The 17,784-nt window shown below is 36.5% G+C and overlaps 1 pseudogene; it reads right to left on the bottom strand.

Annotated features, from left to right (window-relative positions):
* LOC149559517 (putative cinnamyl alcohol dehydrogenase 1) overlaps window positions 1-17,784 on the bottom strand; it is a 136,592-nt pseudogene that overhangs the window by 13,390 nt on the left and 105,418 nt on the right.

The raw sequence follows: 17,784 nt of genomic DNA, 5'->3' as shown, positions 1-17,784 counted from the left end.
TTAGAATCATTTGATTCAAAGCCTCAAACATAAATTCTTATTTAATCTCATCATGTTGTGATCCCTATAATAAGTTACTATCCTAGCTCTAAAATCTCTGCTATCCTCCTGACTGTGAGTTTGTTGGTCACTCTTTGTCCAACATTATTCTCCTTAGAGTCAGTATCTCCTATGAACACTTTTCATATCATAGAACGCTATCATAAGTCAAAACATTGATTATATTATTCCACCATCATTGTTTGTCTCGCATCTCTTACAATCTCGTATGTCATATTATCATAGCTTGTATTCTTTATAATATCACAGAATATCGTTGCATTTGGTCTTTTTATTTTATTCTCACATGCTTATCATAAATCCTAGGTGTATCTTTTAGTTTTTGTTCTTGTTAGCATATCATAAATTCACTACTCTCTCTTATGGTTCATTTTAGCATCGTCACTCATCATTAGATTATCAATCATTTAGCATAGTCGCTCATCACTAGATTGTGATTCATTTTAGTATTATAGTCTTTTATCATTAGGTTAGGTTTTATTTTAGCATTGAGGTTCATCCTTAAAGTTGTACTTCATTTTTTGTATTTTCATCTTTTATTTTGTCCATTTATTTGTTTTAATCTTTTATCGATCTTTAGTTTGTGTTCACATATCCTAAGTGTCATGACATTATATTCATTTTTCCATATCATAAATATGTTGTTTATCCTTTAGTTGGTGATTCATTTTATGTTTGTCACTTATTTTATAGTTTTTACTTATCATCATACAACATCATATCAAATACTCTCCAAAACAATCAATTTTTTGGGATCACATCACATCTATCATAAAGCAACATCACATCATCAGGATCATATCAAAAACCTATCATACTATAGAAAATCTCATCATCATCACATCTAAAATATCATAAGGAAAATCATGTCATCAAGAATCATATCAAATCACATCACATTTGTGCTATCATCAATAAAAATCACATCACATCATATCTGTACTATCATAGCTGAATCACATCAAAATCATATTATATCATGTATACAATGTCATCAAAAATCACATCCTGCATCACAAACTGTCAACACAATCAAAAAATATAGCACATGTCACATCCTACATCACCAATCATCAACAATACCATCAAAACATCACTATCAACCACTATACATAAACACCACCAGTCCATAACACATATAACACCAGAATCATCATATCTATATATCAATGAAAGAATGAAAGAATAATAGTCCATCAGTGTACAAATGTCCATATCATACAAATGGGTCTAACCCCACACAAAACCTCCATGTGTCTCAAAAAGCTGATATATACATGATACTCAGTATCCCAAATAGACACCCTCTCATCAATGCTCAACCCATTGTCCTTGCATCATCAGTCTCCTCCTGTGCCCCTCTCCCGACCCCTGATGTTGGTGGTGGTGGAGGTGGTGGCCCCATCAGTCCTCCCCCTGTCCTAGAGCTCTCTACCTCCTCTCTCATCCCATGTCTCTGGCTCAGTCCTACCCTTTAACTCTACCATGTGCATTGAGACCTTCTTGTACTCTCCCCCCAGTGCTCCATCAACTCTCCCATCCTCCCTACATCCCTATGTGGGTACCTATTGTGCCTGACTGAGTCAGTCACCTGTAGCACTCAATCTGTGATGTTGGCACTGTGACATGGTACGTCCCCTGGTAGAACCCAGCCCTCTCCCTCAACTCCTCCATCTCTGCCCACAGTCTCTGTAGCTCCTCCAAACCCCCTCTCACTACCACCTATACCCGTAAGGTTGCCACCTCCACCACCAACCTATGTCACTACTGCTAGAGGGCATCTAGTCTATCCTGCACCCCCTACTGCTCCACAGTCATGGAAGCCAACCTCCCCTCCACCTAGCCCACCTCCATCTGTAGCCTCCCCACCTCCACCCCTACCTTGTCTACCTACCCCTGGGCTATATCTCACTCATGTCTAAACTAATCCTGATCTACCCATAGCTGATCTCTCTCCTGCTATGTATCTCGAAGCAGCTGTCTCATCACTATGTGTGGCTTCTCTAGCGAGGTGTACTGGCCTACCAACCTATCATCTCCTCCCTCGATAGATGATCCTCCTGCCTCTCCTCTTGTTGCCCTCTATTACCCCTATGCCTCCTCTCCTCCTCTCTCTAGCTAGGCTCCCCTCTCCTCTGCTCTCATCTCTGGCTGAGCTCTCCTCTCCTCCCCCATCACTCTCCTCCTCTGTCAGGCTGGCTCCTCCTCCTGTGTAACTGATGCTACTCGTTGCTGTAACCCCCTCACCACAAATTGCCCCTGTCAGGCTGCTTAAGCTAGCTCCCCTACCACCATCGCTGCCCTTATGCCCTGTGCTCTCCCCACTAGTCTCGATCGTATGAAAGTATCTCGATACTCCTATGTGGAGCCCACATCTGCTACCCCACCAAACCAATCCCACTACTGTGGCTGCAAATCTCGCCATGCCCTTAGCAAACCATCTCCCCATAGTACTGGCCCATACATTGACATCGGCTCATGTGTAACGTACTGACACTAGTGTAAATCTCCCACTACCACTTGCTGCCACCTGAATTGCCATAGTGCCCTATCTGGCCTGTACTGCTCTGCCACATACTCTTATCTCCCAAACACAAAGCATGAAGAAATTGTGTAGGGGAGCTGCTCTCCCTCCTCTGCCCACACTCCCAAGCCCTTGTATGGCCTCCACACCATTGTCACTATCTCATCAATCTGCACTCTCTAGTAATCCATTGAATTCATGTGGTGATATTTCAAAGGCTCATCCCAGTTGTATGCCACTAGCTCCTTTGGCTACCTATCCCTGTGTCCCAATGGCTTGAGCACTACAACATGCTCCCATGCCCACACTTGTAACAGTGTCAGGAACCCAATGCTCCTCCTCTATTGGTCGTCGCCTTGGTACACTATCTAATGTAGCTTCTGGTATAACTCGGCCAACATCAGCAAACCCCATGCCGCTGGGCATCCTACATCCATAATCTACATCACTACTAGAATCAACGCCAATGTCACACTTGTATCTAGGGAAATATATCCTGAAACCAACCCTAAAACATAGAAGTAGATCCACCTCTTTGTCATCCCATGATCCAGATGCTTGTCCAAAGCAAACTATCCCCTCTGAATCCTATACTCCACTCCGGGCCCCACTAGTCTCTACACAGCTACCTCTGCTATCATCTCTCTAGTTGCCATGACTGGTGTCCCTTGCACTAGCAGTCTAAATATGTGGTACACATCCTCCAGCATCATCATGATCTCCCCTATTGGTAGGTGGAAAATCGCTATCTCACTGTGCCATCTCTTGCACAGCGTTGTGACGATTTTCATGTAGGTGTGGGTATGGGGCAACCTCACTAGGTGGCCTAGCCTGATCACCTTGATCCATGCCCATTTTTTTGACATTAGCGTCTCTCCCACATGCAACACTTCTGCTCGCCACTCTTGTGACACTAATACATCTAGAGACCACTGCACACCACCAAAACAAATCCAACTATCAATTTTCTATCTCCTTGTTTATCCTCCCACCCTTCCTTCCCTCAACCCCATCTTTTTCTACCTTTATTCTACAAAAAATGTGTTCTAGTGGAAACAGCATCCCCGCGAAGCCTACCACCCACATTCCCAGGAAACTCTCTTCCAGTGGGATTGTGATGTTGACTTGCTCTAAGCCTTGACCTTTTCCCCCAATCCCGCTAGTGCATTCCCATGATCTCTCCACATGGTGATTCCACTGATCCTTGATCCCATGGGATCGCATTCTTATACTGATCACTTTTTCCCCCTTTCTCGCTGTACCACAACCTTCACCTATGGGGATGCATTCTCGCTACATGAATTGTGTTCCTCTTCATGGGGATGCGATCTCACTGACTCTATCCTATTCTTGCATGGCTTCCCATCTCGAGATCACTTTCTTGCAAATGACTATTTAAACCCTTCCATCCTCCCACTCGATGTTATGTTTCGTAGGATCACAATCCCAATGATCCTACTCACATTCTCGCTAGACCCATGCCTGCGAGATCACATTTCCACCTTCACGAGAATGATCTACCAAAAGCATAAACAAAAATTATGAAGCAATTTTAGACCCTACCAATTGATCAGGCATCCCTTGTACTTGTACTCGTCACACTATGTTAGCTCGATGCTCTGGTTGCCCAATACCCGCCATCATAATCTCTGCTACAGAGCTCCTAATTAGCAATATCTCCTCCTTAATCTTACTGCAAATGACCCCTTCTAGCCCCCTCTTCACCCCTCATAGCCCACCTTGGTGCCCTGCCTACCCCTCTCGATCATCCCAACCTTCCAAAACATTCCCCTCTCACACCCACACATCGCAAAACATCTTTGTACACTTTTACTAACTCTTGGTTTGTTAGCTTGTACCTTTGATTTCGTCGCATGTCATTGACTTTGTCCTTGCTTTCATGTTTGTTCATCCTTACTCAGCATCTTGCACACATCACACAACTCTTGGTTAGCCTTTTCAATGCATCCTTTTGCTAGCTCGCCTTTCACCATCATGTTATCCTTCTTAGTTTGGCTTGCCAACCGCATCCCTCATCCTGCTCCCTCCACTTAGGTGCTCTCCAATAGATCCTTGTAGAATATAACTTTTCTCCTATCTGATCTTGGTCTGTTAGTAACTCCACATCTCGTTGGCAAACAGTTCTCTTTTAAATTTTCATTTTATTTGGATTTGGCTTCTTTCCTTTTGGGTCTTCATGTATCTTTTCCAAGAAATCTCCTTGTTCCCTCCTCACAGTTGCCACAATCTTCCCTATCATGGTATGCTATGAATGGGGCAATCTAAGCATAAGGTCTTGATCCAATCTTCTTCTTTTTCTTTTATGCTTGTGGGTTACCCAATATCAGTTCCACGCTGCTTCCTTTGGGATTCATGAGCGATGCTAGGGCAATCCTTGCGTGTTTGTTTTGAGTCAGTTCGTCCATCCTCTAGAAACTTGGTAAAAAGGCCAGCTGTTCTTGGTAACCTTGGCAATTAACCAACATTCTTATATTAAATCTTGTGCTCAACTACGTGGTCATACTTCCCTTCATCTCCATTATCCCCCATCCAAACCACTTTATCTTCCCCTCATCCATCTCCCTATCCTAGATTCCTTTTTATAGCACTCCGCTCCTTCATCCTCCCCCCAATCCTGGATCATCCTAAGCTTGCTTCCTCTTGTGCATCTGCCCTCCCTTTATCATTCTCTTGTCATGAGAGTTTGAGCTAATTCTACCCCTTTTGTTTGCAAATCTATATCTCTGCTCGTCTCGCTTTCTTTTGCATTCTAAGAAGCCATCGAGCATCATCTTCTCTCCTCGCCACCTTCTTGAGGGGGCGTCTCTAAGTCTAGTCTCTCCTCTTCTTATACAAGACTGGGGCAACCTTATTGCTAAAATAGCTTCCTCGTGTCATCTCCATTTGAACTTCTTTGAAATAGTGTTGTCTCAACACTATGTCAAAGAGGGGCAAAATGTAGACACCTAAATTTGATTACACCGCTTTGGTAATCCTATTTAGCTATCTCTAAAGGCATCATTAATTAAATTCCTATTTAATTAAATCCTTTTCCATCCCTTAGTTGATTAATTTAATTAATCATCTATAGTCCTAATTGATAAATCAAATAACCCATAATTTATCAATTAAATCATATTCTCCTATCTAATTCCAAATCCCAAATTTATTAAAATCACTTTAATAAATAAAACCCTCAAACCTAATAGCCCCTAAACTATCCTAAATCCCCCATTTAGCCTAATCCACCCCATCCACCCATACTAACTAAGCTTAGAAACTAACTCACCCACCCTCATGAATGCCATCCACTTGCACATCTCTAACATCCCTAATCTAATCCTAACCCAAGCCTAACCCATCCCCTAATCATTTGCACATTCCTAAGAAAGCTTAAAACTTTCCTAAACCAAGCCAAAGTCTCCTCTCAAAATATCCCAACCATCAAGCCATGAATGCTCTTACAAAGCCATATATGGCTCTTACATCCTCACTCATGACTCTTACATACTCAACCACCCTCATCAAGCCTTTGACCAACCCTTATCCTATCCTCTCACACTCATCCTCCTTGTGACAAGTGTCACCTCCCTATTGGTGCTAAACAAGCACAATCCATGTGCTCCCCTTTGAGTACATCCTAGCCCTCCCTCACCATCTTGCCATCCTTGCATCTTACCCCTCCATCCCTGAAGCCCTTAACCTATAAATTGGATCCCCTCCCAAGCCATTTCATCACAACTCATTTTAGTAAAGTTATCATGCTAGTTTGAGAAACAAAGCCATCAACCATACCCTCATAATGCCAAATTGAGAGCTCACAAGGCTACCAATTTTCCATTATCCATCTCCACCATTGAAGCAATCGTGAAGCTTGAGCATACATCCCAAATCCACAACCGAGACACCTCTCCAAATCAAGTGAGTATCCTCATTGAGAGAGCCTATGCATGGCTCATATTCTCATTTGAGGACCTCACTTTGTCTCATCTAAAGTTTATATTGATTTTGTTGGTTAATGCTTTGGTCATTCAATGGATTAGTGTTTTTTGCTAACATATTAGTGTATAGAGTACCTTTGGTGAACAAGAATATGGTCATAATATCCTCCTTTATTTATTGTACCACCCACATCAACACCATTAAAGTTGATAATACTTCCCTTCACACAATTAACTTCCATTTTAGCATTGTAATATTGACATTCCTAGCAAGAACTGACATATGTGCCAACTCCTATGTGATCGCCAACTTTGAAGCAAACTACATTAGAACTAGTTTCTTTAACAATTTCCACAATTGTGTGCCCTGGCATCAATGGATATCTTGAATCACCATGTTTATTTTGAGACCAGACAACATCCACATAACCAACTCCACAATGTGTTATCTTGAATGAGATGTCATCTCTTTCAACTCTTTTGTGTCACTTTCACCATCCTTACCAAGAGCAGGAGCCTCTCCAAACCTTTCTACTAACTCTTCTTCAATGTATTTATCCCTTTTTTATATTCTTTTTCTTTTCAAATTTCTCAGTAACATCTTTAACTAATTTGAAATTCTTTCTTGAAATCCTCAACTTTCATAGTTTGCTTTTAGTCTATTAGTGAAACTCTTAATGGTCAACTTATAGCCAATAGAGACTTTGGGGATCCATTCACTCCCATTCATAACTTATCCACCTTGTGAAAACCTTTGAGAATCATTATTTCATTTACATTAATATGATGAAATCAATCAGGCCCCAGGTGAGTCTGACAAAAAAAAAATTTGTTTCCAAATACCTGAAGTGCCAGAGTGATCCATTCACCCTCTCATACTGATTAGAAATAAGATCAATTACCAAATGATTAATTAAAGATCATTTTACCATTAATCTGCAAACTATTAATTGAATGCCAAAGGGTCCTTTGATCAGCTTTAAAAACTGACAAAAACACCTGATAGGGCTCTAAAATCAAACACATAGATTCTCTATTCCACACAATTTTAGCCCATCAAATCTCATCTCATGAATAATTCTCAGTTGAAAGATACTAACTATCAAAGTTGCCCTTTCAGAATTACCTGCAAGTAAACATGTTAGAATACAATAAATTGTGTTTAGATTCAGCTCCAAAAACTGGGTAAACTAGCACTTGGGGAAACAAAAATTAGGATGTAAGTTCATTGTCATGAGGAGAATATGGACCTATTATTTGGGCTCATGAAAAATAATAGGATGCAAATGAAAAATGGTCAAAGTGGGCTACTGAGAATTTGCTAACTAGAAACACTAACAAAAGAACATTTTTTGCAAATGTAATTGACTTGGGAAAGTGTGCAGACAGATTCGTGAAGACTTGAAAATTGGAACACTTAAATTATTTTTAGAGTAAGACATAGTGGTACAATCCATTTTATCTCACCTATCACAAATAAAAAATTATGAAATCGCAAACAGGGGTATTGATCAATCTACACCTTTTGACACCAGTAAAAAACTAGGAATTGCATTTGGAATTGTCTTTGAAAACTGATCAAATGGATTTTTCATAAGCTCAAAATTAAAAAATAGCATTTATCTAACCTCTAAAATGCAACAAAAAATAAATTTTCTCATTTGGGTCAACTGGTAAAAAGTTATAACTCATCAAACAGGGCCTACCAAAATTCAGAACTAAGTGCATCAACATTACAACATTAAATGACCAACTTTGAGGGATTCAAAACCTAGTCAAATGGATTAAAAATGACTCAAAATCTGAAACATAGACTCTCTAGTATAGAAACTAAACATTACCAAAGTGGCAAGTCATGAAACATTACTAGGTGCTAGATATTCAGTTGCAAACACAGCCTCCTATCATTGTTTAAGACTTCAAAAATGCAGAATTGGACAATTGCTCAAAATGCGACTTCACATAATGGATCAAAATTGCAATTTATCTTCATGAAACACATATAAATACTGAATGCATGGTGTTAGAAACATTAAACACCTCATGGGGTTCAAAAGTATAGGCAGGTATATATGCATTTAAAGCATTCAAAGGGCTTGATTAAATTTCAATGGTATTGAAAATCAAGAATACAATTTTGAGCACCAATAGTGGCTCTATCTAGGGATGCATGTCCCTTGTAGTCATGGCAAGAATTCAAATCTTTAGAAAAAGTAGACCACTCACAACAACTACAAAATTTCATGTCGAACAACTTTATTAAAAGCAGGGAAACAACTACTAGTATGTACACACAATGGCCTTGAGCTGCCAAACTTCAAAAAAAAAATTTTACCTCTATCATAAATCTGATTCTCATCTAAAATTTCATGTGGTAAACTAGAAATACTTCCCTTATCAGTTTCACCAATCAAATTATCATTCTGAATCAACTCACTCAGCAAAACTAAATCTAAATCTTGACTTTCACAATGCATATAAAAATTTGATTCTCTTTGGATCTTAAAAAGTCCATCTTCTATGTTATTGAAGGAAAATTACTATGTCATATAGTATTGAAACAAGGGATTAGGATTTATTTAGAAAGAGTAAAGGTGATACACAAACTATGTCTCCCAGTTAACCACAACAATGTCATATCTTTCTTTGGTCAGATAATTTTCTTAGGAAATTTGTCCCTAATTTTGTTGAGACAATAAAACTATTGACTATGACTTTAAGAGAGAAGCATAGTTTTAAGTTGGATGACCTAGTAGTTAATTAATTTGAAGCTATTAAGGAAGTCATTGCCAAAGCACCTATCCTCATCCATCCTAATTTTAAACAAGATTTTATGATGTACTACTATGCATCTGAACACACAATGTATAGTATTCTTCTTTAGAAGAATGAGAGGAGAAAATAAATTCCAATCTCCTCCATGAGTTTTCCACTAAATAAATAAGAGTTACACTATTCTCTAGCCAAAAAATAAGCATTTTCCATTATTAAGTTGTAAAACAACTTTGGTATTACATTCTTCATTCACACTCAGCAGTCTATGTCCCTAGTGTGATAGCCAAATGTATTCTTACACAATAAGATGTTGTTATCAATAACCAACATGGGTAGCTAAAGTATAGGTGTTTGATCTTGATATCAAACCTACCAAATTTGTTCAAGGTGAAGGACTTTGTACACTGATGAAAGAAAATAAAGAAGAAGAACTCTATCCATTTTTTATATTCATAGGTTTGAAAGATGAATGGTTTTTAGATATATCATAATTTTTGACTTATGGACAGTGCCCAGAGCATTTAAAAGGAAAATATCAAAGGAGCTTGCATCTGAGGGGGGCTAAATTTGTGATTGTTGATGATAGTCTACATAAGAAAGGGTTGGATGGAATATTCTTTAGGTGTGTTGATATAGATCAACAAGAAAGACGCTTCCAAACTTATCACAATGAAGCATGTGGTGGGAATTTCTCTTTGGTGGTGATAGCCTTCAAAAATTTGAAGAGTGGTTACTATTGGCCTTGCATATTTAGGTCTTCCTCTAACTTGGTAAATAATTGTGAAATATGTAAATTATTTACCGGTAAACCACATCTAGTTGCTCTTTTTAATACTAGTAATCATTGATGAACATTTTCTATAGTGGGGATTAAACTTCATCTCGACCCCATTAACCTAAATTTAAGCATTGGTCATACTCATATACTTACCACCATAGACTATTTCACCAAATGGGTGGAGATAGTGTGTTAGTGAACAAATTGTCTTTCCTACAAACTTTAGTAATTGAATCTATGCCCAAAACATGAAATTCAAAAGTTTCACAACAAATGGGTAAACGTTACATTAATCATTTCCCTTTGAATTTTTATAGGTACAACTCTCTTTACAAATAATTTATCAATTAATTTGAAAGACCAAAACAAACAAATTGTACACTTTTGCTAGAAAGTGTTTAAGGGACACTCACGTACTCTTAGGTACTAAACTATTGATTTACAACTTCATAAATTTAACATTAAATCAAAAAGCTTATAGTCTTTTCACAAATGATTAAGACTCAAATATGAACTTAAATTCTACAACAACTTAAACCAATTTTCACAAATGAAAGACAAATACAAACATCAAGAGAAATAGTAGTAGATGTCATACAATATTAACCATCATAGCTCATAAAGTAACCATAACTATTTTTTCTTAAACACTAAGTTCCAAAGCACTATATATATATATATATATTCAAAAATACTTCCCAAGAACAAAGTCATTAATAGAGAACCTTTTCATATAGTACTATCTGTCTATTACAATTTAAATCTAACCAACTTTAATAATACTAAACTTATCAAAGTATTTTTATGCTAGCAAAATATAATATTGTGCTAGCCAAATGCTCCAACATTTAAAGTCTTTTACAAACCTAAAAAGGCCTCCATCAAAACCTACGCTTTCATTTGAAAATAATTATAACCAAAGAAACAATTTTAAAAATAGTTTTAAAAATTCAAATTTCAGAGATAACCATTTGTAACTAAACATCCTCACCAAGCTTCTCTCTATCCACCATAGTTTGCTTGACTAATTTCTATCTTCTAAAGGCACTCATAAATTCCTACATTGCATGGGAGTGTGGATTCTTTAGGATGAATAGTCTTGATCTACAGGCATCTTTCTAACACTTGAGTTCCCTGATCCTACTACTTTGTCTTGGCATAAGATCCTTGTTCAAGTATAACATTGATTCAATTTTGGCTAGGATGGTGTAGTCTTTAGAAGAAGGGGTATCACTATCCTTCATCCTAGATATGGTGTCATTGAAGCTCTTAGTTAAAACCTCAAAATCCATGTTGTCATCATCAAACTATAAGATACCTATAGGGTTGGCAATCTGCATGTCTTTAAATAGCTCTTTATGCATTCCAGTAACTATGAGTTCTACTGCTCGCATCTCTTTGATGGATCTTTTGTAGATTGAATCTTTTCAACCCATATTATTTCTGAGGATGACAACATGCATGATTCTATCGTCTTCATGGGGTTTTTGCTCAAAAACTTCAACACACCATATCTTTCAACTTTATGTATCTGAAACACAATGGTTTGGCACTAAATTTGATCTATCTCCCATACTGAAATAAGGGTTTGGACCTCACCCAATAATGCTTCTCCTTCTATGTATGTGGTATTCAAATCTAGGATAAATTTACTACCCTCCTTTACTATGGACCCTTCCCACTCATGAATTGATTCTAAAAGTAATCAATGGAAGAGTGCCCAAATTGATCATAGAATCTATATACTTGGCCATAATAATTACTAGCCTCTTTAATTCTTTCTTTTCTTTCCTATCCCTTTTAGACTAAGTCAACATATGATCTACTAAGAATTTTAAAAGTGGTTTTCAATATATTTGGTGATGGCCTCCAATCTTGTTAGAAATGCTTTAGAATAATTGGGGGGGGGGGGGGGGGGGGGCGTGAATCAGTTATTCAAGGTCCAAATGTCTTATTCAAACATTTTCATCAAGTAAAGTGTATCCATCAAACTAATTCATTCATCCAAGCTTTAACTTTCCTATTTAGAAAGTTACTTGTAAATCAACATGCAAGCATAGCACATAAAAAGATCAACACAAAACATAGTGATTTATGCAAAAATCCAATTTGGGAAAAATCACTAGTAACATGCTACTCAATTCTCACTCTTTTAAAGTGATGCCCTATAAAAGGTCTACCTTGTTAAATGCTACAACACATTGTTAAGTATGACCTAGTTAAAGGATTTAACCACCTTGTTGTAAGTGGGCCTAGTTAGAGGACTTTGGAACATTCACTTGGAATGTCACCCTGTTAAATGATTTACAAATGACTATTAAACCAACCTAAGTCCATAGGATTTTCTTTTACCCTTACTGATACAATTGCTAGAGAGTAACAATAAGGGGTTTTGACTTGATTACAAAATAGAACTCAACTTGCAGAACTCAAATCACTTCTCAACTCATAACATTGCCTATCTTTCAGTCTCTATAGCTCTAATAGCTTGCCCTCCTTTCAAGCTTAGTCTCCTTGGGTCTCCATACTCAATGTAATCCTCTCTTTCTAGCCACTTTTCAAAGTAGAGTCTTTGTGCTATGTTCTTCCTTCTCCTAGATGCCTTCTCCTTGACACCATTCAACCACTTCACAATTTGGCACACTAGCAGCTCTTACTTCTTGATCTATGAATCCTTAAATAGAAATATGGAATTTGTTTTCTTGCTTGATTCTTCCCTCCTTTTATTTCAACTCATATGGATTAAGTAGAATATTCATTGAATCTAACCCATATTTTGTTTCTTCTAGAAACATCATGAAGAATCCTCTTGAATTCACTCAAAAATGGTTTACATAAAATTCTGTGCTGCTAGTTCATCATCCTTACCTTCCAATTGATTCACAAAATTAAAGGTAACAACTTTGTTGGTTTAGATTCAACAAATCTTTGACATTTCCAATAATGCAGTAGCTCTACACTATTGAAATTTTGGTACTTCGCACATACTATGTTACTCAACATCAACTATGTTTTATTGATGCTTGGCACTTGAAGTTTACTTAGCATTAACTAGGATTTTCTAATGCTTGGCACCTATTATTTTTCTTGGCACTTGAACTTCACTCAAGACCTAAAGTTCACTTGACACACACTAGATTTTTTATCTTCTTGGCTACAACTAAAAATTTGTTTGGCTTAAACTAGCTTGCTCGGCATGCACTAATGAACTTAGTTTAAGCTTTGCAATCAACCTTGTTCCAAATTATGCTTCTAATGCTTCTAAGTGTGGCCAACCTCTATGTCTTCAAGTATGTTATCAATATATCATTTAACCATTATCTTAGCTGATCCTTGTACTTCATTACAAAACCATAACTCAACATTTCCTTTAGGTGCTCTTGTTATATCTTGTTGATTAAATCCTCTTCATCAATCAACTAAGTGATAGTACTTGGATCTTGTAAGAAATTTTTATTCCTACAAATAGAAAGTTTGACATTAATGACAAAACAATTATTGAAAACATTCTTTTAACAACAATATCTCTCTTTCAATCAATCTTTTTCATTAATGATCTTTTTAATCAGATTTCCAGCAATCTCCCTCTTTGGCATTGATGGCAAACCAAATTGATCAACCATTGGTCTAAACTATTCAACTATGTTATCAAAGTGCTAACTAGGTTAGAACAGTAAGTCAAATGCCAAAAGGAAATTGTGTTACCATCAGTTTGTCTCATCTCCTTTTCTTGATCTACTCTCCTGATTGCTTTGCTTCTATTTCTCCCTCTTATCTATTGTATCCTTTCTTACATTCTCTCCCTTTGTATGCATTGCTCATCTTCTACTATTTCTTTCTTTATCCATATTTTTTGATCAACTTCTTCATCTTCTCCCTCAACTTTTAATCGGCTTCTGATACTTCTGCCTCTTTGAAGACAATGCCAAAGACATATTATTTCAGCATCTTATCATGCAAGTGTAGTATTTGTAGGTTCTCTCAATTTCTCCCTTTGTCACCTTGCTTGTGATTGATTTGGAACTTCATCACTTCAATTATTTTAGGCATGCATCCTAAAGTAAATATCCTTTCCATTAATGTGTAATATTCAAACAATCAATTCATTTGATGTAGGGGAGATTTTCTTTTTCTTCAATTAGCCTTGGCTAGGAGTATCACCCCTAACTTACCTCTAAGATACTCATAAGAATCTTTAGGTAGTGATTTTGTGAAGATGTTAGCAATTTTTTCCTTTGAGCTAACATATTCCATCTTCACGTGTTTGTCTTCCATCAATTCTCTTACATAGTGATACTTGATTGCAATGTGCTTGGTTTTTCCATGCATTATAGGGTTCTTTGATATGTTGATAGCACTTGTATTATCACAATAGAATATCATAGGCTCATTTACCTCTTCCTTTAGACCTTGCAATAGGTGTTTGATACATATAATATTAGTACAATTGATGGTAGCTACAACATATTTAGTTTCTGCAGTGGACTATGAAGTATAACTTTGCCTTTTGATGATCCATGTAAGTAATCCTATTCCCAAGAAAAGTGCTCCTCCATTGGTGCTTTTTTTTTCATCAATATTACCCCCCCAATCTACATTAGTGTAGGCTCTTAGTTTAAATTTTTCACTTCTCATGTAGTACAAACCAAATTCATTAGTTCCTTTTAGGTACCTCAGTATTCTCTTTACTGCCATAAGATGATTTTCTCTTGGATTTGAAAAAAAATTGGCCACTATGCCAATAGCTAATGCAATGTCTAGCCTACTATGTACAACATACTACAACATTCCAATCATTGATCTATACATTGTCTAATTCACTTCAATTGACTCATTATACTTTGATAACTTATATCCTATCACCATTGGTGTGCTAACTAGTTTTGAGTCTTCTAATCCAAATGTCTTGAGTATCTCCTTGATGTATTTTGATTGGGTCACAAATATGCCATACTTCAATTAATGTACTAGTAATCCAACAAAGAATATGATTTCTCCAAACATTGACATTTCAAACTCATGTTTCATTTGATCAGCAAAGTTTTTGAATAGAACGTCTTTTCCTCCGAATATTATATCATCAACAAAGATTTTACATATCAAAATATCTTTACCTTTTTCTGCCTTGATGTACAAGTTGTTATTATCATCTGTTCTCTCAAATCCTATCTTCACAAGATATTTGTCCAGTCTCTCATACCATGCTCTAGGTGCTTGCTTCAAACCATAAAGTGCCTTTTGCAGTTTGCAAACCATATCCTTGTTGTCATCAACAAATATCTTTGGTTGTTCTATGTAGACTTCCTCTTCTAGTATACCATTTAGAAAAGAAAACTTCACATCCATTTGGTAGACTTTGAAACTTTTGTAAGTAGCATATGCAAGTAATGTTCTTACTCCTTCCATTCTTGCAATAGGGGCAAATGTTTCCCCATAATCCAGTCCTTCTTCTTATGAATAGCCTTTGCAAACTTGTTTAGCTTTGTTTCTAGTTATCTTACCATTCTCATCAAGTTTGTTCCTAAACACCCATTTGGTACAAATTACATTCTTATCAACTAGTTTTGGAACTAGGGTCCAGGTTTTGTTCTTCTTAATCTAGTCTATCTTTTCTTCCATATCTTTTTACTAGTCATCATCTTGCAGAGCATCTCTCACTGTTTTGGTCTCAACTATAATCAATAGGTATGATTCATTTTTTAGTCTATTCCTTGTCATTGGTTTGGCATCCTTGTCTCTAAGTATTTGATCTGTAGGGTGATGTCTCCTTACATACTTGGCTAACCTTGGTTCTATCCTTCTTCCCATGTTTGATCCTTTAGCTTCAGAGTCATTTTGTTCTTCTTCATCTAGTACTTCATCATTTCTTTCATGTATACTATTTTCAGAATCAGAATGTGCATTTTCTTCTTTCTACAACTTGGTTTTTCAATGTAGCTCGGCATCCACTAGTGGTGACTTGGATGATACTAATATTTGTAGTTGATTTCCAACTTGATCAGTAGTATTATCTTCAATGGTCATTCCTTCATAGAAGTATACAAAAGACCTACAATCTTCTTATTGCTTGGACTCATCAACTTGGACTTTTGCATGTTCATCAAAATTTACATTTGCACTCTCCACAATCTTGTTAGTGTTAGTATTTAAACACTTATATGCCTTACTTCTAGTTTAGTATCCAAGGAATATGTCTTCATCACTTTTTGCATCAAACTTGCCATTTCTAGTATCTTTAAGAATATAGCTTTACAACCAAAGACTTTGAAATTTTTTACATTAGGTGAGTGACCATACCACTATTGGAAATAATCAAGACTAGCTAGGTTACTAAGAGAGGAGGTGTAAATTAGTAACCTTAAAAACTTTAAATCAATTCAGCATTTAGCAATATAAATCATTCACCATTCATTCATCTAATCTATTGCATGCATGAGAAAGATAAACATTCATAACACATGAACACAATATGTTGGTGACCCAAAAACTTCCAAATAGAAAGTAAAATTAGGGTGGGGATGATACCCACAAAACTTCACTATTTTAGTATAAAGTTGGCCTGTTAGGGCTTACATTGACCACTTCTAATGATATGTCGTGTTAAGAGCAATTTGGACTACTAGATCCACCTTGTTAGAGGTTTAACAAACATATAATGAAGTATGCACACTATTAAGAAATTTATACAAATATTGTTAAGTCTACCTTGTTAAAGGATTTTAAAAATTGATTCACTTGCTAGGATGAAATAGTAGGTCTAACTTACAACTTGATTTTTTGATTGGATCTTGAAGTACAGATCACCTCTTGTGATTGATATATCTTTACTGCTCCTTGTAGACCTTGTTGAATACTCTACTCTACTACTAATTTGCATCCATTCTTCACAAAGTAACATATCTTCATTTTGTGATCATACCACACATATGTTGCAAATGATACAATACATTACATATATACCATTCCAATATTTACAATTGCAAGGTTGGCTAAAACATAATTAAAAAAAATATTATTGAGTTGGCCAACTAGTAGAAAATTCAGGTTCTGAAACTGACTCGGTGAACTTATGATACTCAATGTCTATTGTATTACTTGGCATCATCATGCACTTAGTAAAAGTAGAAGCTCAATCCATACTGATCACACAACATAGCTTCAAACTCAGTAACCATTGGAGACTCGGTAGATATAGTGTCACTCAGTAGATACTGAATTCTTTGTTTACCTTGTTGTCACTCGGTAAACGCTACACATCCATCAGTTGGTAGATACTAACTCCACATCACACAAACTGATAACTTGGTAGATACTATGAAGCTCAATGACCACTATCTACTTGATGAACACTACTAAATTGCACACTCACTTGGTAGCTTCAGGAATGCTTAGTGTCAAATGCTTAAGTGATGAACTTACTTGGCAACCATTGACTACTTGGTATAAACTGTAGACTGAGTGATGAGCTTGGTGAACATTTAGAATTGAATAAATGTTGTCACTAATGATGAATACAACATAATTCCAATAATCTCCCCCTTTGGCATTAGTTACAAAAACACTTATGAGCCTTATGTACACTTTGACATACTGATTTTTTATTTTTCAAAATTGATCTTTGTTAAGCTACTGTATATACATATCTTACATATCTATCCCATACATATGGCATAATATATACATAGCCTTTATCTATAGATATATAA

This window comes from Cupressus sempervirens, chromosome 5 (genome assembly GCF_028749045.1).
Source record: "Cupressus sempervirens isolate cs-2001-9-10 chromosome 5, ASM2874904v1, whole genome shotgun sequence".
NCBI lineage: Eukaryota > Viridiplantae > Streptophyta > Pinopsida > Cupressales > Cupressaceae > Cupressus > Cupressus sempervirens.
This window is presented reverse-complemented; position numbering and strand designations above follow the sequence as displayed.